The sequence below is a fragment of the Ambystoma mexicanum genome, chromosome 4q (assembly GCF_040938575.1).
Source record: "Ambystoma mexicanum isolate Mex_15411 chromosome 4q, UKY_AmexF1_1, whole genome shotgun sequence".
NCBI classification, from domain to species: Eukaryota; Metazoa; Chordata; class Amphibia; order Caudata; family Ambystomatidae; genus Ambystoma; species Ambystoma mexicanum.
The window spans coordinates 770,586,924-770,605,469 of record NC_090928.1 but is presented as its reverse complement, the minus strand read 5'-3'; the positions used below and the strand labels follow the sequence as shown (position 1 = coordinate 770,605,469).

At 46.2% G+C, this 18,546-nt stretch overlaps 1 long non-coding RNA gene across 1 annotated transcript in view; it reads right to left on the bottom strand.

Annotated features, from left to right (window-relative positions):
* LOC138467109 (uncharacterized) overlaps positions 1-18,546 on the bottom strand; it is a 1,381,370-nt gene that overhangs the window by 713,340 nt on the left and 649,484 nt on the right. The window lies entirely within an intron of this gene.

Here is an 18,546-nt window from a genome sequence, read left to right as displayed (position 1 = left end):
TCTGGAGGTAAAGCAGGCGACCAGTTAGCGAACTGAGCAAGTTGGGAAGAGAAAGGAGGAGGGAAGAAGGACAGAAGAGAAAGCAGGTTAGCAGGGGGGAAGGAGAGAGAGAGAGGAAGAGAAGAGGACGGTCTGGAGGAGTTTACAGAACTTAAGGAGGCCTTTCTCAAGACGGAGAGAGGCAGGCAGGCTGTTCCAGAGGGAGGAACATGCAGAGGATTAGGATCTACCCACAAATCTCCGCTTTGGAAAAACAGCTCACCCGCAGAGAGTTGGAGGAGGCTGAGCAGAGGGCTCTAGAAGGACAGTATTTAGTAAGAAAGCATTGTAGATAGTATGGGCCCGGCCCCAGAAAGCCTTGTGGATTATGCATAGGGACTTGAACTTGACCCTTGCAGCCACGGGGAGCCAGTGAAGAGATTCCAGCGCCGGAGAGATGCGTTCCCTGGCCCAAAGGCCAAGGATATGTCTCACGGTTCTGTTCTGGATAAGTTGAAGAGGTCGGAGAGTAGCATTCGGAAGATTGAGAAAGAGACTGGAGTAGTCCAGTCTGGAGAGAACCAGGGCTCTGAGATGGTGAGCCTCTAGGGCAAGGTTGTCCAACATACGGCCCGCGGGCCACAATGTGGCCCTCCAAGCCATTTCATGTGGCCCGCGAGGCTGTACAGACAACATTAAACAAATAAAGAAATAAACCGGCCGTGGTGGAGGACTGTTACTGCCTCTGGTGCCCCCTAAAAGGGGGACGGGGGGTAACAGAGGCAGTAACAGGCCACGGCCCGGTTTATTTATTTATTTGTTCAATGTTTGTCGAGTCCGTGGACCCGATTAATTTATTTATTTCTGCAATGTTGGGCGGACCCAACATTGCAGAAATAAATAAATTAATTGGGTCCACGGACCTGGCAAACATTGTACAAATAAATAAATAAACCAGGCCGTGGCGGAGGACTGTTACTGCCTCTGCCACGGCCCGGTTTATTTATTTATTTGTTCAATGTTTGTCGGGTCCGTGGACCCGATTAATTTATTTATTTCAATGCAGAAATAAATTAATTAATCGGGTCCACGGACCCGACAAACATTGAACAAATAAATAAATAAACCGACCGTGGTCTGTAACTGCCTCTGGTGCCCCCAGCACCAGAGGCAGTTACAGGCCACGGCCTGGTTTCAGGGGCGCCGAGTCCATGGGTGCTCTGGGCGCCCCTCCTGGCCCCCCTAGGCCAGAGAGAAGAGACGCAGTATGGATGGCCCTTTGTTCCACCCATACTGTGTCTCTCTCTGGCGGTCCGGGTAAAAGCCGGGTAAAAAACAATGTTTAAAAATTGTGGGACGGATGCAAAGCAAGATGCTCTTGTTTTGCATCTGTCCCTCAATTTCTAAAAATCGTTTTGGTTCGGGTATACTTCTACATCTGTGTGCACGGATGTAGAGGTACACCCAACCCAAAACGTTTTTTAGAAATGGAGGCACAGATGCAAAGCAAGTCTGTCCCCCAATTTCTAAAAAATAATTTTGGGTTGGGTGTATTTGTACATCTGTGCACCCCTCTTGGGAAGAGGGGTGCACAGATGTAGAGGTACACCCAACCCAAAACGTTTTTTAGAAATGGAGGCACAGATGCAAAGCAAGTCTGTCCCTCAATTTCTAAAAATCGTTTTGGGTTGGATGTATTTGTACATCTGTGCACCCCGCTTGGCAAGAGGGGTGCACAGATGTAGAAGTACACCCAACCCAAAACGATTTTTAGAAATGGAGGCACAGATGCAAAGCAAGTCTGTCCCCCAATTTCTAAAAAATCATTTTGGGTTGGGTGTATTTGTACATCTGTGCACCCCTCTTGGTAAGAGGGGTGCACAGATGTAGAGGTACACCCAACCCAAAACGATTTTTAGAAATGGAGGCACAGATGCAAAGCATGTCTGTCCCCCAATTTCTAAAAAATCATTTTGGGTTGGGTGTATTTGTACATCTGTGCACCCCTCTTGGTAAGAGGGGTGCACAGATGTAGAGGTACACCCAACCCAAAACGTTTTTTAGAAATGGAGGCACAGATGCAAAGCAAGTCTGTCCCTCAATTTCTAAAAATCGTTTTGGGTTGGATGTATTTGTACATCTGTGCACCCCTCTTGGTAAGAGGGGTGCACAGATGTAGAGGTACACCCAACCCAAAACGTTTTTTAGAAATGGAGGCACAGATGCAAAGCAAGTCTGTCCCTCAATTTCTAAAAATCGTTTTGGGTTGGATGTATTTGTACATCTGTGCACCCCGCTTAGCAGGAGGGGTGCACAGATGTAGAGGTACACCCAACCCAAAACGATTTTTAGAAATGGAGGCACAGATGCAAAGCAAGTCTGTCCCCCAATTTCTAAAAAATAATTTTGGGTTGGGTGTATTTGTACATCTGTGCACCCCGCTTAGCAGGAGGGGTGCACAGATGTAGAGGTACACCCAACCCAAAACGTTTTTTAGAAATGGAGGCACAGATGCAAAGCAAGTCTGTCCCTCAATTTCTAAAAATCGTTTTGGGTTGGGTGTATTTGTACATCTGTGCACCCCTCTGTGCACCCCTTTTGGCAAGAGGGGTGCACAGATGTAGAGGTATGATATACCCAGAGGGATCGAACCTGTGTTTCTCCTTGTCGTCTTGCTTCCAAGGCGAGCACGTTGCCCCTGAGCTATCCTCCCGAGACTCTGAAGATCTGAAGTACATTTAATGATACAGAACCAGAACTATTGAGCAAGTCTAACATCATCTTCATCATCATCATCAGAATAAATCAACACTGTTGTGGTTATACAAGAGCTAATATATTTAAAGGGATGGAATTACTCCGAATGTAGCAGCACTATTCAATAACCCAAAGTGCTTAAGCATAGTTAATGTGAAAATATGACACTTCTCACCATTGGGACAGTACTGCCTTGGACAGAGTTTCACAGTGAAGAAGTGAGCAAGTGATCTGGGTTATGAAGCCCACACACACGCATGGCATTCCCATGAACCCACCTACGCGATTTGCACCAAATTAGTGAGATTGTGCTCAAAGGCACACACACAGTCTTTGCTCTGAGGTTTGACACACTCACAGGATGGGATGGCATTTCGTTCTCCTATCCTAGTTGTGTTTCTCTGCCTTTTGAGGGCTACCACAACCTGGATGATTATAGAGGGGTGGAGTAGGGTCAGTATTGGCCTACTGGAATGCAACTGGAAGGCTTAAACCTCCTTCTTACTTGCCTTTAGTATATGCAATACATGCTAGCCAATGTTTCCACTGTTCTACACCCCCCGTCCCCCTCACACCAAGTTGGCGATTACATGCAAATGCGGTCATATAAGTGCTGGTTATGTCACTTCCTATATTTGGGCACCCCCCGGGAAATTCATAAGTCGGCTCCCCTGCCCGATTTATTTATTTGTTCAATGTTTGTCAGGTCTGTGGACACAATTAATTAATTTATTTCTGCAATGTTGGGTCCGACCAATAAACCGGGCCGTGGCGGAGGACTTTTACTGCCTCAGGTGCCCCCTGGAATTGGATTATGCTTCTTTCATTACCACAGAAGTAATGAATGTGTATTACAGAGATAAGCTGGCATATGTATTGGACACACTGCACATGCTCAGGCAGCATCAATCATGCTTTGTAGAGGACAATGCTGGCCTAAATTGGGAACAGCCAGCATAGACATGTTGCTACAGAGGCATATTTTGGGCACAACCAGCATGTCAATGTGTTGTATCAGTGACAGTGCTGTCTTACACTGTGGGCACATTGATCATTAAAATGTGTTGTGTTCTACAATGTTCTTGTCTGCTGTTAGAGACATGGAATGTACATGTTCCCCTTTAGAACTGATTGTAAATTTATGGCTTTTTGGTCACTTTTCCTGCTGTAAAATGCACAATTTCAGCCCCATATTTGGAAAAAAAATCTTGGGGGGGAGACCCCCCCAAACCCTCCCTAGATTGTTATAGCTCCCTCGCTATGCTCGGTCGCCCCCACTATTTTTGAGAAATATCAACACATACACACTGGAATAAATCACAAGAAACTAACCTTTGATCACTGCCCCCGACACCAAAAGCTATCTTTGGGACTGCATGGCTATGCCTGTGATGATATTGTGTCAAAGGTCACACACCATCGCTTTTGAATATACTGCTTTGGGTCAGGGTGTTCACTTTTGGCTCGCCGGCCCTCCGGGTGACAAAAAGTGAATGCTTCGGCCCCACATTCAAAAAGGTTGGACAAGCCTGCTCTAGGGGAAGCTGAGAAAAGGTAGAATGCCTTTGAGGAGGTGTAGTTGATAGTGGGACTTTTTGGAGATGTCTGAGTTGTGAGAAGAGAAGGCGAGAGTAGAGTCAAAGATGACCCTCAGATTCTTTGCCTCACTGGTGGGTGAGGGCGCAGGACCAAGAGAGGCCGGCCAGAGTCAAAGTGGGAAATCAGGAGCTGGGGTCTCAATGAGTATGATCTCTGTCTTACTGGCATTAAGGCAGAGATAATTAGCATTACACCAGGGAAAGTGGGGAAGCAGGAACACTTTTGGAACAAGGGCAGGAGGGTCTGGCTTTGGCAAAGAAAGAGGCTGTAACAAAATGGAGATATACCGCATTCTCAGGGGATGGTTGTCCCTAATCCTTTAACGGGCTACCTTTCTCATGTGAACCTCCCCCTGTGCACCACCCCCAGGGGGACTATTGTATTGTGGATGCACGCCCTGCCCCATGGGAAAGGTCTCCCCCTAGAGCATAAGGGACGACATCCACAGATGTGTCACAATACCCAAGCATGTGTATAACTGGATGAAGGAGAATGGAGGTGTGATCAATACATTGATCAGTGGGGGGGAGTGTGATAATGGAGATGAGAGTTGCACTGGGTCTGCCTATGCCTCCACCCGTTCCTGAGTATGAAAAGTACAAGCTAAGAAACATTCAGTAAAACACTAGTGGTCACGCAGCCATCATTAACAGCAGAATAGCTTGTGCGACACAAGTAGGGCGCAAAGTAGTTTGCACTCACATAAGTAGGAGAGTTCCAGAATGCACAGACCGGATTACACAAGTAGTTTAGAGAGGAGCAGGTAGGGAGAGGTTGCAGCATACACAGGCAGGGAATAATTAAATGGAGGCATGCACGCAAGACATGAAGAACACTAACATGGCAAATAAAGAGCCAAAGTGCCGCCATTACTCAGACCAAACCCTGCAAGGCCCCAATTCTGAAATACAGCATCCAGACATAAAATTGCTTAACATGTAATTCCAGGCCTCACGAGGCTCAGGCAGTAGACCCAAGCACCAATGTCAGTGTGCCGAGAGGAGTTCTGCTTAGAAGCTGAAACTGCACCAGATAAGATTTCCCAGGGCACACAGCATGCAATTATCAAAGTTAATTAGTTGTAGTTGGTAGCAGTGAGAAACAAACATATCCTTGAATGCCAGGAGCATATAGCTATCGTGAAAATTGATCCCATAATGAATGAATATACAGCACCCGAAGTGGCTGCCAAAAGAAAGCACAAACACGTTAAGATAGCAGAAATTCCAATAAATAGATGAAATTGATCTCTGAGCAGTGGTCCTCTACCACGTGACCGAAACAGCAGTCATTTATTCCAGGCCCAATTAGATAGTGCACCTGCCAGATCTTTAGCACATCCAGACACTGGGAAGATATGCCAATGCCACAAACAGACTGGCAGATAAGGCCTCAGGCCTGGGTACGAGAAGGGAGTAACTTCTGGATCAGAGTGGTTCGCCCACCTCTCCTTCCCCACCATGTAACTTGGCACTACATAAAAGTGGCCAGGGCTCGTTGAGCAAATAGCCGGCCAATCAAGCCCTGTTCTTCTTATTGACTAATGTAGTAAAATGCCAACTAATAGCATGTTAGATTGATATGCATCATTTGTATCTAGGAGGAGTTATTAGTTGTAGAAGAACCAATAGAAAAAAGGTTCCACTACAGATAACAATATTTTCTTTACTCTATCAACCAATCGACAGAGAGCAGAAGTTTGTTTACTATGATTACTATGACGTTTTCTTTGCTTAAAAACCTGTTGTTCGTAAGGTCATTTTGAGATTGTCTTCTGTGCGCGCTCCCAGTGGCCGTTTGTACTGGAATGAAGCGGGGTTTTCTCGTGCACTTGGAGTTACTCAGTTATTGAGTTCTTTCTCTTTTATGGTGTATGTGGGCCTATCTTAATAGGCTATTCAAAGTTGTGCCCGGATTCAGTAATGTAGATGGCCGCTGCAAAGAGGTGGGCTTTTCTCCTCTCTCTGCCCCAAGCAGGAGCAGGTTTTGCGACACTTGAAGATGGGGCCGGCAGGACCTGAAGAGCAATAACATACCCCAACTCACTCATATTCTATTGTGTGCCATTGTGGTGCTCAGTGAAATCAAAAGAAAAGGTAAAGAGACAAAATTGTGGCAGGCGTTTCCAAAAAACAGCCTTTCTACATCGTTGCTCCAAAGTCTCATCATATTGGGTGTTTAGACTAATGATTGTGACTTCACTTGTCTCCTTTTTACTCCTAGACAAGGCACATCAATGGGAAACATAGACCAAAGCTCTATATCAAACTTCCTCCAAGAATAAAGCAGGGCCTCTGTTTTGGTGGCCAATCAGACTGGCACTTTGGCTGAGGTGGCATGGTCATTGAACCACGAAAATAAATCTCACCAGAGCTACCAAAGCTTAAGTAATTTTTAAAAAGTGGGGGTTTGTGATGCACATAATGGGAAGTGACATCACAGGAACTGAACGTATTCTAAAGTAAAATATGCAAATGTCTTTCCCAACTGAAGAAAGTGCAAAGGGCAAATAATAATTTGCCAAGAGAGAGCATTTCGCGATAATATTTCTGGTTAAGTATAAACGGTGTGCACCCCCTATATCTTAGTATCTGTAACAAAACACGCCCTTGATAGCAGAATATCAATATAAGACATTTTACAACTCTGTGATGAGCAATTTGAAAGGTCTTGTTGCTAAGTGTCTAGCCTCCCAGCTGTACGACCTAGGTTTGAATCCTAACCACAGTGCTGTTTTATTGGAAAAAAATTGGTTTTTAATTACTTGAAAACGTATAGGTGGGGCGGCGCCCACCCTCTGAAAAAAAGTGGGTGAACATTGTCCACCTGTTTGGACCCTCAACTTGTGCCATGAATCATCCACTGTATAGCCCCCTGGAGCCTACCCATCGGACATGGACAGGAAACCTACTGTCCTTTGGGGTATCCACCTTCCTACAAGTATCTTGGGGGTGTAGGGATACCCCTTGCAGTATTTCATGAGGCGTTTCAAGTTACTCTGGATCCCATCCCAAGCCCTAATCTTTCGTGGGCATGTCAAGAGAGGTTGAAAGTCGTTTTTATTCACAATCCACCATCCCGCAGCTCCATCTCTGATGGACGGGAAATTGACTCTTTGAATAAGGCTGCAGCTGTAGCAACTGTTATGGATGCTGGTAGACACAGTTGCCATGGAGCTCCCTTTGCAGTTATGTATGGCTCACCTGCCCTATGTCAAAAGGGCACCGGTCACACTGAGATGAAATATAAGAGTAGGGATCAATGGTGGTGATTCATTTACTCAATGAATGTGTGCGGTTGTATAGACTTATACTTGGATGGTCTGTCACTTTGTCAGCTGTACCCATATGAAGAACACCTTACACTAGTAAGTGTAGGTTGGTAACCATGCTGATCGGGGGATTGATCGCACAAGACTGTATCCATCTTTTGGAGCAACCATAATGAGTACAGAGCCATGAGGCTCTGGCACAGGTCACTTCGCCAGGTGATGCAGTGGAATAGTACAATGGGCAGACTTGCCTGGCAGGACAGTCGACAGTCCTCTTCAGCAGTCACTTCCTAGGTTCTAGAGTAGGTTGGTAAACAAAAATAGTCCACTGTAATTTCGTCTTTTGCCCAAATCTCAACTCCTGGTGTGAAATCTTCAATACAGGTGGAGCCAAACATCTCAATATCTTCGATGTTTAGTGTATTTTTATACTATTGCTCTTTACTGGACTTGACGCCTTTATATTGAAATCAGACGAATGGAACCCTTGTCGGGGTCCTCCTGCTCTGCCAGCAAGTTAAATCTTCAGCAGCAAAAAAAAATGTTATTCCTCTGAGTCGACCTATAGAGTACGAGCTTCACATTGTTTTTGTGTGTGTTAACAAACGCAATCCAATACCACAGAACAGTCCGCTGATCCCATTTATATTCACACCTTAGGCGGCATCTCTGAGGGGGGGGGGGCGCGACTGAAACAATGGAAATGGCGCGGCCATCGAGCCTCGCGCCGCGCCGCCGTAAAGCGCTGAATCAGGACTCTGCGGTGTCGTGCAACAGGTGCTGATGCAAGGACGAAGCGGCGCGGCCATGGAACAAAAGCAATTCAATTCCAAAGACAGATGCAGCCACACAGAAGCAATACCAAAACTGCTGATTTGTTCTTTAAAGTTTATTAATGTCTCTTTGCAGTGGGGGAGCTCTTTAGTCATCAGAACACGGGCTGATAACTCGCACCACTCTCTGCTTCCGTCCCATTTGTAACAATTTGAACCGCTTCGCTCTCTCCCCGGCTGCAATTAATTAAGCAATCAGCACGGTTTCCTTTTCCTCATATCATCCAGTTTAGAAATAATTTGGTAATGCATCACGAAGCCGTACGTGTGCAGCTATGAATGCTGCCAAGGGTGGGGAAGAAGGGTGACTTGAGTGCAGTCAATCCCTGTCCATAATTATTTTCTGTCTATATGGTGTGGACGAGCCAGGACACTGGTTAGAAGCAAAGATTAAGATCAAACAGCCTCGGGAAGTAACAAAGCTTTCTATTAAAAAGCATACATATTGCCTCATCACGAGTTTGGCAGAAACCCTAAAATGCGGCGGTAACGCTATTACCGCCGCATTTAAGGATAGGCCAAATCATGGGCTTGGTGCATTTACCCCAGCTCTGAGCTGGGAGCAAATCTGCCACAATTTTGATGATTTGACGTTAATAGCGCCGAACATTCCCCATTGGGGCCAATGGGGAATGGGAAATTCCTGAATGTGCCCAATGGGGAATGGGGACTAACCGTTCCGCCAAACCCATTATCCGGCGCTAATAGCGTCGGGGGGTTTGACGGTAGGGCTAATAGCCCCAGCGGTAAGACCACCAGGGTTAGTGCCCAACTCATGATGAGGTCAACAGTCTTCGAACGGCAACGACTGCCCAAATGCTACACTACACAGGGGAGCATATGTGTGACTGTCCCCCTGGACTCCTTCTACAGAAGATGGGGTGCTGCAGTGAAATCAGGGCCAATTCTGGGTCAAGAAAACACTAGGCAGCCCTTTAAGGCACCAGGTTGTTCCTACAAGTGGAAGCTATCATACTATTGAGTTGACAGTGTTATGTACATGCCCTTTACACAACTACGTGAGGTTAACCCAAGACCTGAAAATCCTTGCGGGCTCCGCTCATGGTATATTTGGGATAATAAATTCAGCCGCTTACCATTGGGCCCCCACAATCTGGTTTAAAGAAAAGACTAAAGAAAACAGACTTGAAAAATGAAAACAGTATTTATGTTACTTGCCATGTTTCATTTGTTTCTCTTTATATTAATCAACATATAATCCTTATTTAAACCACACAATCCAGAAAAGAGAATTTTAACAAAAAACCAGGGACCAATTGTATGGAAGGACGCTGCATAAACGAGTGGGAGGTGCAAGGGAGCATATGTACGGAAATGACACACAGGTGGAATGGTTGTTGGCATAAACTTTTATATGAAAATCAAAGAGAAAACATAGCTCTCCCTATTCTAGGAGGGGTTTCCCTGCCTCAACTAAAACAATGAGGATTCGCTGAATAATTTTTACGGCGCATTCAGCACGGGCGAAAATAACAAATAACATTATACCGAATAGTGGATGCAAAGGGTGTCCACTGCTCCCCTGTTCAGTATAATGTAATTCGTGGACACCTTGCCACACAGTCCGTGTTTTTCTTTTTAAGATGAACATCATGAAGACTTAAGTTTGCTCCCTAGTTTCCCACTCTCGCGAGGTAACGAGTGGGGATTCAGCAAGCCGAGAAACAACATTGAGTGGCTACACGGCATGTAAAAAGTAAATCTACGTGGTCGTGACCAAGTGGTTATGGTTTAACGATTTTGGGCTAAAAGTAATGCGCACCATGTCCTTGCGCTGTGAACATACAGGGATTCAATGTTTTTGGTTTTCGGGGCTAGTGCCTCAGTGTAAACTGCTGCATTGTTTTCTGATGCAGGATTTCAACGTAGAACCCCAATATCCTGTGTCAAAATCCTACTTCTATTTCTTACACTTGTAACTACAATAAAGTGGTAGTTGGGGGTGCTGCTAGGTCTGGAAAAGATCTGGGGCTTCCCCAATGTCGGGACTCAGGGCTAGCTAGACTTTTGGTTGTAGCCCCTGAGCTTTTATCCTGGGCTACAACCAAAAGACCCTGGGCTATAGCCCTCCCAGCCCACCCCTCCCCCCAACAATGGCTCTGGAGGTAATGGATCTTCTTGGTCCTGAAGAATGGCTCCCATCTTCTGGACGACGGCTCCCAGTTCCACTTGTTAGGTAGGATCTTTCCCTGAGGGAATGGTTACCCTTCGCCAGGTCTCAATCCCTGTTCGCGATATGAAGTTCAAGGTTGAAATGTCAAATAAGCAGCAAAGTTCTCAGTTCAACTTAAAAGGGTAAGGTTCCACTTGAAACACCAACATTACTTATTGCACAATATTATTTCTTAACTATTGGGTTCCTGGAGAATGCTTACCTTCTACAGAGGCCTCTTACTCTCACTGTTTTCACAATACCAGGGGGAAAGTCTTCCTTCCCCTGGCCTCCTAATACCAGAGGGAGTGTCTTCCTTCCCCTGGTCTCTTTATATTTCTGACACAGTTACAGAATTACTCCCTTCCTCTGGCTTTTTTACAATTTCAACACAGTTGACAATACCAGGGGGAATGACCCCCTTTCCCATGACTGGATTAACATGGTTCACTAACCTGCCAAGTATGGTCAGCTTTATTTAGCTTTGATCTTCTCTTCAGTCTTTTCCAATAAGACTGTGATTAGGAAGATGTCCTCCACCTTACCCCTGGTTTTCTCTCAATTTGGTTAGGGTCTCTCAACCGACCCTTTCTGGTTCTCTCTTCTTCCTGGGTTCTCCCACCAGTCCCAGACTGAGGTTGGCGGCTCTTTGCCGCCCCTCTGTACTTGTCAAACCCTCTTGGGTCCGCAACACCTCTCTGGCAACCTGCATACCTTTCTGTTTTGTCTGTGAGGGTTCCAGTTTCTCCTGGGCATCTACTAACAGCCGCAGGGTCCCTGTGGCTTCCGTGGACCACTCCTATGCTGGAGTGGCTCCACAGCTTCTGATTTCTTTCTGGTTGTGTGGTTCTCTTTGCCGGCCCCTCCCAGGCTTTAGGATCGCCTACAGCTTCCGTCTGCTAGACTGTTGAGCTGAGCTTTGTTCTTGGACCGGCTTCGGACCTCTCGGCTCCCTCTCCTGTGCCCTAGTCTGCTTCCTCTTCCGTCGCCGTATCACATTCCCAGCTCCTCCAGGGAGGGCTAGACAAGTTGGCAAGCCCTTCCTTGCGTTTTATTGGAAATGTCCACAAAAAGCTAGACTACTGCAACATGTTCTTGTTATCGTCATTGTTCCGCGCCTAATTCTTGTCCCTGTTCTTGTCCGTGATGGTCTACGAGAGTAGTCTCTATTCTCCCTCGTCTCAGTAGTAATGAGAGGCGTAGACTGATAAAAATACATAGGGGTAAATGAAAAAGGAACTGGGGACTAAGGGAGGATTATTAGGGTTTGGGCGAGGGTCACAATACTGTGTTCTCCTGCTGTGTCCTCCATGTATCCCAGAGGGGGAATCCCTCCCGATGAGATCCTCCCGTTGAGTAGCACCCCCAGGAGGACTATCGAGAAGCAGCCTCACCTCCATGGCCTCACAAAACCGCAGGATTCATTACAGAGGCTTCATGAATGAAAAGATCTAAATTGTAATGTACAAAATGGATGCTGCAATTTACAATTGCCAATGAGAATAAAACACATTGTGACCTCTTGCGAATTGCATGGTAGATTAAAAGCAGGACACAAACATGGGCACATAAGATTTAAGTAGACTTCATCAGCCTACTATTTTTAAAGAGGGGTCTTCCTCTCCATACACTAAACACGGGATAAGATTCTCCTTAAGAGGCAGATAGGGCTTGAGCAGTAGTAATCACATATAGGAAAGTCTGACATGTGGCAAGCTCTGCCCATACCCTAACAAGCTTGAAGAATGCCTTGTATGTTGGGCAGCTGCTAAAATTCAACCCAACCTCAATCCACTTTCAACATACATGGCAACATTATCCATTCCAATTGGAGACGCTAGTCCAGTCCTGGTTTTAACTTTGCCTTCTGGGACTTGTAGTCCTGGATTTCCCCCATTATAAATCCAGGAGTACAAGTCCCAGTATGTAAAGTTAAAACTAGGAATGTACTAGCATCTCCCAAATGTAATGGATAATGCTGGCATTGTGGGGGAAAACAAATGGGACTTTAACCTTTTTAACAACCTTTTAACACCATGCATCAATATAGTAATGCTCAGCCAACGCCAACTGTCATGTTTAACAAGTGCCTTATTGCCATTGATGTGTGAGCCCTATGTTCTAATGTGCATATCCTAACCTCAAAGGCTTTACTGCCTAGTACCTACCAGAGCTCGCTTCCACAGTTCTACCCTCTGATGTGTTTCCCTTTTGGCATATAGAAGCATGTTTTAGACTGACACTTTCCTAGACAAGGCATCTTTAGCAGATGGTAGTTGTCATAGAGTAAGCAGGCTTGCATTCCCTGATCCATGTGTGAACTGTAGAAACAGCTTGCACAGCAGTACCCTAATTGTATCACTGTTTGTCTTTCATCCTGACCATGGGCCTCATTCAGAGTATGGCGGTAGGGGGTAACAGCACCGGTAAGGATGCCGGTGCCATTAAACCCCTACCGCCACATTCCGAGGTTCCTTAGCGGGTCCCACCAGGAACGGCTGATCTGACCAGCCGTTCTTAGCAGGACCCGTTAAGGGACCATGGAGCTAATAACGGGCTCGCAATTTACGGGCCCGTTATTAGCTTTTTCCCCATTCCCATGGAGCCCTATGTGGGCTCAAATGGGACTGGGGAATGGTTGTCTGAATGGGGACTTACTGGGTCCTCCAAGGTTGGAATGACCCGGTAAGTCCCCATTACGAGACACCGGACCCGTACCCGGGTTAGCACGATGGCTGCCTCCAAACTCGGAATGACCCCCCCATGTTTTTCTGAGCGTGAGAATGCAATGTGTGCCTAAGATTTGCATGCTGAGACACAGATACCAGTGTATAAAACCCAGTGACCAGTGTGAAGGGGGGCTGCCGCGTCGAGTCTCGTGTGGCATTGGGTTGTGGCCTGTCTTGTGTATGCTGCTTTGCTATTACAGGTCATTCACCAGTCCACTGTAGTAGTCTGTGGTTATTTTTCCATGACAAGATGTATGGTCAACTTACACCGGCTCCTTATCACCACACTCTGTGGCATTTTCCATGTCTCTCATTCCTCAACACTCTATCCAACAACACCAGCAGATATAGTGCGCTCTATCACTTATTGTCCTCTCTCATGTTGGGTGTTTGAACCGACTGGCCTATAATGTTATCTGAAAGATTTACCAATAATCAAGTTCTCGCAAGATGTCAATATAGGTTGGAAAATGTCAGCACGACTAAGTGATACATGTGTTGTTTTACAACCCTGCAACCCTGCAGGCACTCTCTGAGGCAAAGTGGTAATATTAATGGCAACACTGGGGACACATGGGGCATTTAGAACCCCGGTGACCCGGGAATTCTGGAGGCGAAATTCTGTAAATCCCCATTCCCATGGAGTCCATGTCTATGACAGAGGCGGTGGTTTTCATGTCTGCCTGCAGGCGGGTGGTGTTATTCCCGCCATCGGGACTCGTAATCAGCCGGTCCGGACAACAGTGGCAGCGGATTTACCGCCACCATTGTTTCCAGACCGGTGACTTTGTAATGAGGCCCATAGTCTTTCTCATCAACTTGAGAAGGTGCATGGAGCGCTGAGACCAGAGCTGTGTCCCAGGCCTGGGAGATCAGCTTCAGCTAAATCAGGGAACACAAATCCAGCGGTGGATGGCAAAGAGCAAGGGCCAATGGTAATGCTGTGACCCTGCAACAATGTAATAGATAGTTTCCGCAGAAGGTTCAGGCAAGCCACCTGACATGCGAGGGTCAGTCAGATAAACTATATATATGCCGGACATAGGTAATATCACTCCAACCACCCAATCACGCACGCTCTTAGGTTTCTGGGGAAGAGCCCTGATTTGTGATATCAGACCGTTACAAAAGCCCCTGACAAGGGCTCAGGAGCTGTGATTTCTGAAGAATTCTGTTTCTCCTGTATCATCCCTGTCTGTTTTGGAAAATAAAGGACAGGTTTAACTTCCCCTTGGCTGAGTCATCCGTCTAAATGCCGGGGGAGGTTTTGTTGGGCCCTGGGTGCTCTGAACAGTGAACGTGTGGTGTGAACCCCATTCCTCTCTGGCATACCTCATAGAAAGTGGTAGCAGAGGGATGGTTCAGTCATCCGTTCGGCACAGAGCCGCCTCTTCCGTTGCAGTGCCTGGAGGACTGTGAGGTGCCCCCGGAGCATGAAACCACAGAGGCCACCAGGAGCTGTCTTGGAGCCATCAGGAGCCATCTTGGAAAATATCCTGCCTGAGGTTCGTGAGGAGTCCAGCAGACCAGAAGCACAGTGTGGCAGTTTTGGGGATAGCCAATGGCTAAGCAGCGTCAGAAGATCACGTAGTGTAAGCACACACAATTGAGGAGGGTGGTAAAGAAATATTGAGTGTGGGCTGGTGATGAGTATTGTTGAGTATCAGTGTAGTATTATTCAGTGTTGTTGAAGTATTGTTGAGTATTGTACAGTATGGTAGGGAAAGGAGGTAGATCTCATTTGTTCGTGGTTAGGGAACCTTCTATCTTTGAGGTGAAAAGTTCAGGCCGTTACCCTAGACTATTGACTTAAGGGTACGAATGACAGAAGTTATGTAAATATTGGATTTCCTGTGGATTGGGCATCTTAGTTCGAGTCATGGATGATGGTATCCCCATATATAGGACTTGTGGAAGGTGTTCTTCTGATTAAGTCTTGCAGAGGCGTTTTATCTACAAGGTGACGCTGTAGGTACAGATTGAGTATGGGAAATATTGGTATTCCCTGTTAGGAGTCAGGGCGACAGCCGTGGGTATAATATGTCAGGGTTTCGAAAATATCAGTGGAATGGGACAACATCATTGTGATCTCTGTTAGTGATTACTAGTATTCCCTTATTGTTGAAGAGGTGACGCCACCAGGAAGGTCTGTGTATAGGACTAGGAGAGCACGAGGAGGTGCAGAATTTGATTCTGGCAATAAAAAAATTGACGGTATAAGCTGTTCTGTGGTGGTACACGGAATTTGCATGCACTGGATTGGTGGGTGTGCCTGAGGAGGCAGAGAGTTGCAGAAGGCCGCTCTGCTGAGCACGCCTGGAAAGTTGGTTGAGAGCAAGAGAGGCACATGATAGTAAGTGTTATTACACAATTTGACATTGTGCACGATAAGGTATATATTGTACAAAACTGTGGAGTTGTCAAAAATCTCGACTCAAGGTCAAGTAAGTATTGAAAAGCAATGTATTGTGGTAAAGGTGCGGGGGACATGCCCCTACTACACCTATGTAAGGCCCTTCTGCGATATAGGGACAATATTTGTAAATATAGTGCAGAATACACGAAAAGTACAGAAGGTAAATTGACTAAGCCATGGCCAAAGGGCGGGAGCTACACCAAATATTTGCAGCAACTGCTACACACACATTTGCAAGAGGCATATAAGGGGAAAAGCCTGAGCAATAGTATGCCATTATTTGAGCTCTGGAAAATGTTTCAGGACGGCGGGGGGATGTGGCGAGGTGTCCATGGATGCTGAGCCAACAGGAGACCCTGGGTTAGAAGCCATCATCCCCCGCTCCACCACCACCTCCTGATGATGAGAGCAAAGTGGCTGCAGCAGGAACACATGGACTGTATCCTAAACGTGAGCTAAAGCAGCGGATGGGTACCCAAATCCAACATTCGAACCTCTGCCATATACCTTGGACGAGGGCAAGGAAGGGGCTGGACAAGCAGGCAGTGGAAAAAGGGGTGCACATCGAGGGCCCGACAAGCGCGAGGGAAGGGCTGGATAATATAGCATCAAATGGGTGGGAAGGAGGACAAATACTCCTGAAATTAGATGGGAAGACAACGGGAGAAATAGGAGGGGCAAGTAAGGAAGTAGCTGGTTGTAAAGAGAGCAGGGAAGCACAAGAAGGGTCAGGGATAATGGAAGAGGTGGCGAGAAAAGAAAAAGAAGAACAGGATGAGAGCGAGAAAGTGTGAAGGGAGAAGCTAAAGGCAGAAGAGAGAGCAGGAGCAGCGAGAGATGAGGAGAAAGAGAGAGCTCAAGACATAGAAAGGAGAAGGGAGAAAGACAAGAAAGAAAGGAAAGTTTTAATAAAGAGGGAACGGAGAAAGTGGCAAATAGAGTGGCTTGCAAGAGAGCACAAATGCAGGGAGGCGGAGGAGCGCTCAGTGAGAGACATAAGACTAAGGTTGAGATCCACCACTTTTGACGACAATGAAGGAAGGCATAGGCACGTGGAGCAAGAGCGCATCAAGAAATGTGATAGGGCAGCTATGCTGCCAGACAAATCCAACACAGAGTCCTCCATGAGGGGGGACTGCGAGAACTTGATTGACCTAGAAGGGGAACCACAGGGAGCAAAGGTACTGAGGAGGCTGAGCTTCCATGACAATTTCGGCAGTGACTTGGGAGACACAGAGCCAGAAGATGACTTGGTAGGGACTGAGGACTAGGGCAACTTGATTCGCAGGGAAATGCACCGATCAGAGCTCCACATGCGGAGCAGACAAAGACACAGGGGTAATGCGGGGTGACAAGGAAAAGAGACTGACAGTCCAGGGCTACATTGCATAGCATGGATGACATTACCCCATGTGTGAAAAGGCCTAGACACCTTCCAGCATGAAGGAGTGGAGAAATTGCAAGGGCATTTGCATCCACCAAAGACACCGGGAGACTGGATGGGTGGGCAGGGATGTCACAGGTCCCCTTACTGGAAAAGAGAGGGGGGGACCTCAATACGTACCCTGGAAACATATTGACAAGGAAAACTTGATGTGTAGGCTATCTTCGTTGACCGTGGTGGGGAAATGGATAAATACGAAATGGAAAGGCTGACAGCAGGACAAAAATTAGCAGTAGGGGACGTAAAAGGTTTACTAGTGATGGTCCTTGGGTGGGGTTCCCAGGAGTAACAACACATAACATGGTGCATGATGGTTTGCCGAGTGGCCGTATGACATGTAACGACCATGTCAGGTGGAAAGATAAGCACCGTAAGTACGCAACAGATTCAGACATGGGGGTTGATCTCTATCTCACTGATGCTGCTCAAGTATCTAATAATAGGTGGTACAAACACATGACTAAAGTAGGTAAACAAACCAGAGAGGAGAGCTGCTATGTCTGCTCACAAATCCCCTATGCCATCAGTACCTCCAGAACATTTGTAGCAACTGAAATACCAGCAGCAAGAGCACAATGCCTTATGGACCTGTCTATGTTTACAACCCGAGGAAGATTCCAAGGGAGATCAGCAACATTGAGATGAATGTCCAAGGCAATATTTCCCTATGAAGATAGTTATATAAAGACACTTGACATGATTAACAATTATTGGCAACTAGAACAGGCTATACAATACATAACTGAGAGCCTACAGAAAGGAGATTGATTGATTGATTGATTGTTTATTTATATAGCGCCTATATACAATGTGTTTCTAAGCACTTCAAACAAGCGCTTCAAACTAAAAAGATACCATTGAAGGAATTGCCATGTTCTAAGAAGGGACCCAAGGAAATAGGAGGAGAACGAGGATGTTGGGAATTACCACAGATGCTTGTGTATGGCCAGACTTTTACAGACTTTTAAATTGAACTCTTTGATTCAGAGGTTCCTTAGCTTCGTTCATCTAGGGAAATCTTACCTTAGTTTAAGGCAAGTTAGGTCTTCAACCATCCTGACATTTAAGTTAATAAATATCTTTTGTTTAAACTTTGTCTGTTGTTTGTGTCTTACTTCATGATGCCTTCACACATAGCACTGGACAGCACAGCGGTTAAGCAACATGACAGATGATGAACTATTCGAAGACAGCGGCATAGATGATTAATTGATTTTCAAAATGTCTATTCCAAACCAATTGTAAATACAGTACAGGGAAGTGTACACAGCTGAAGGATGGAAGGGGGGAAGGGAGTAGTAGGTAGCAAAGCATACAACTCTTACAAGATCCAGTAAACAATGTA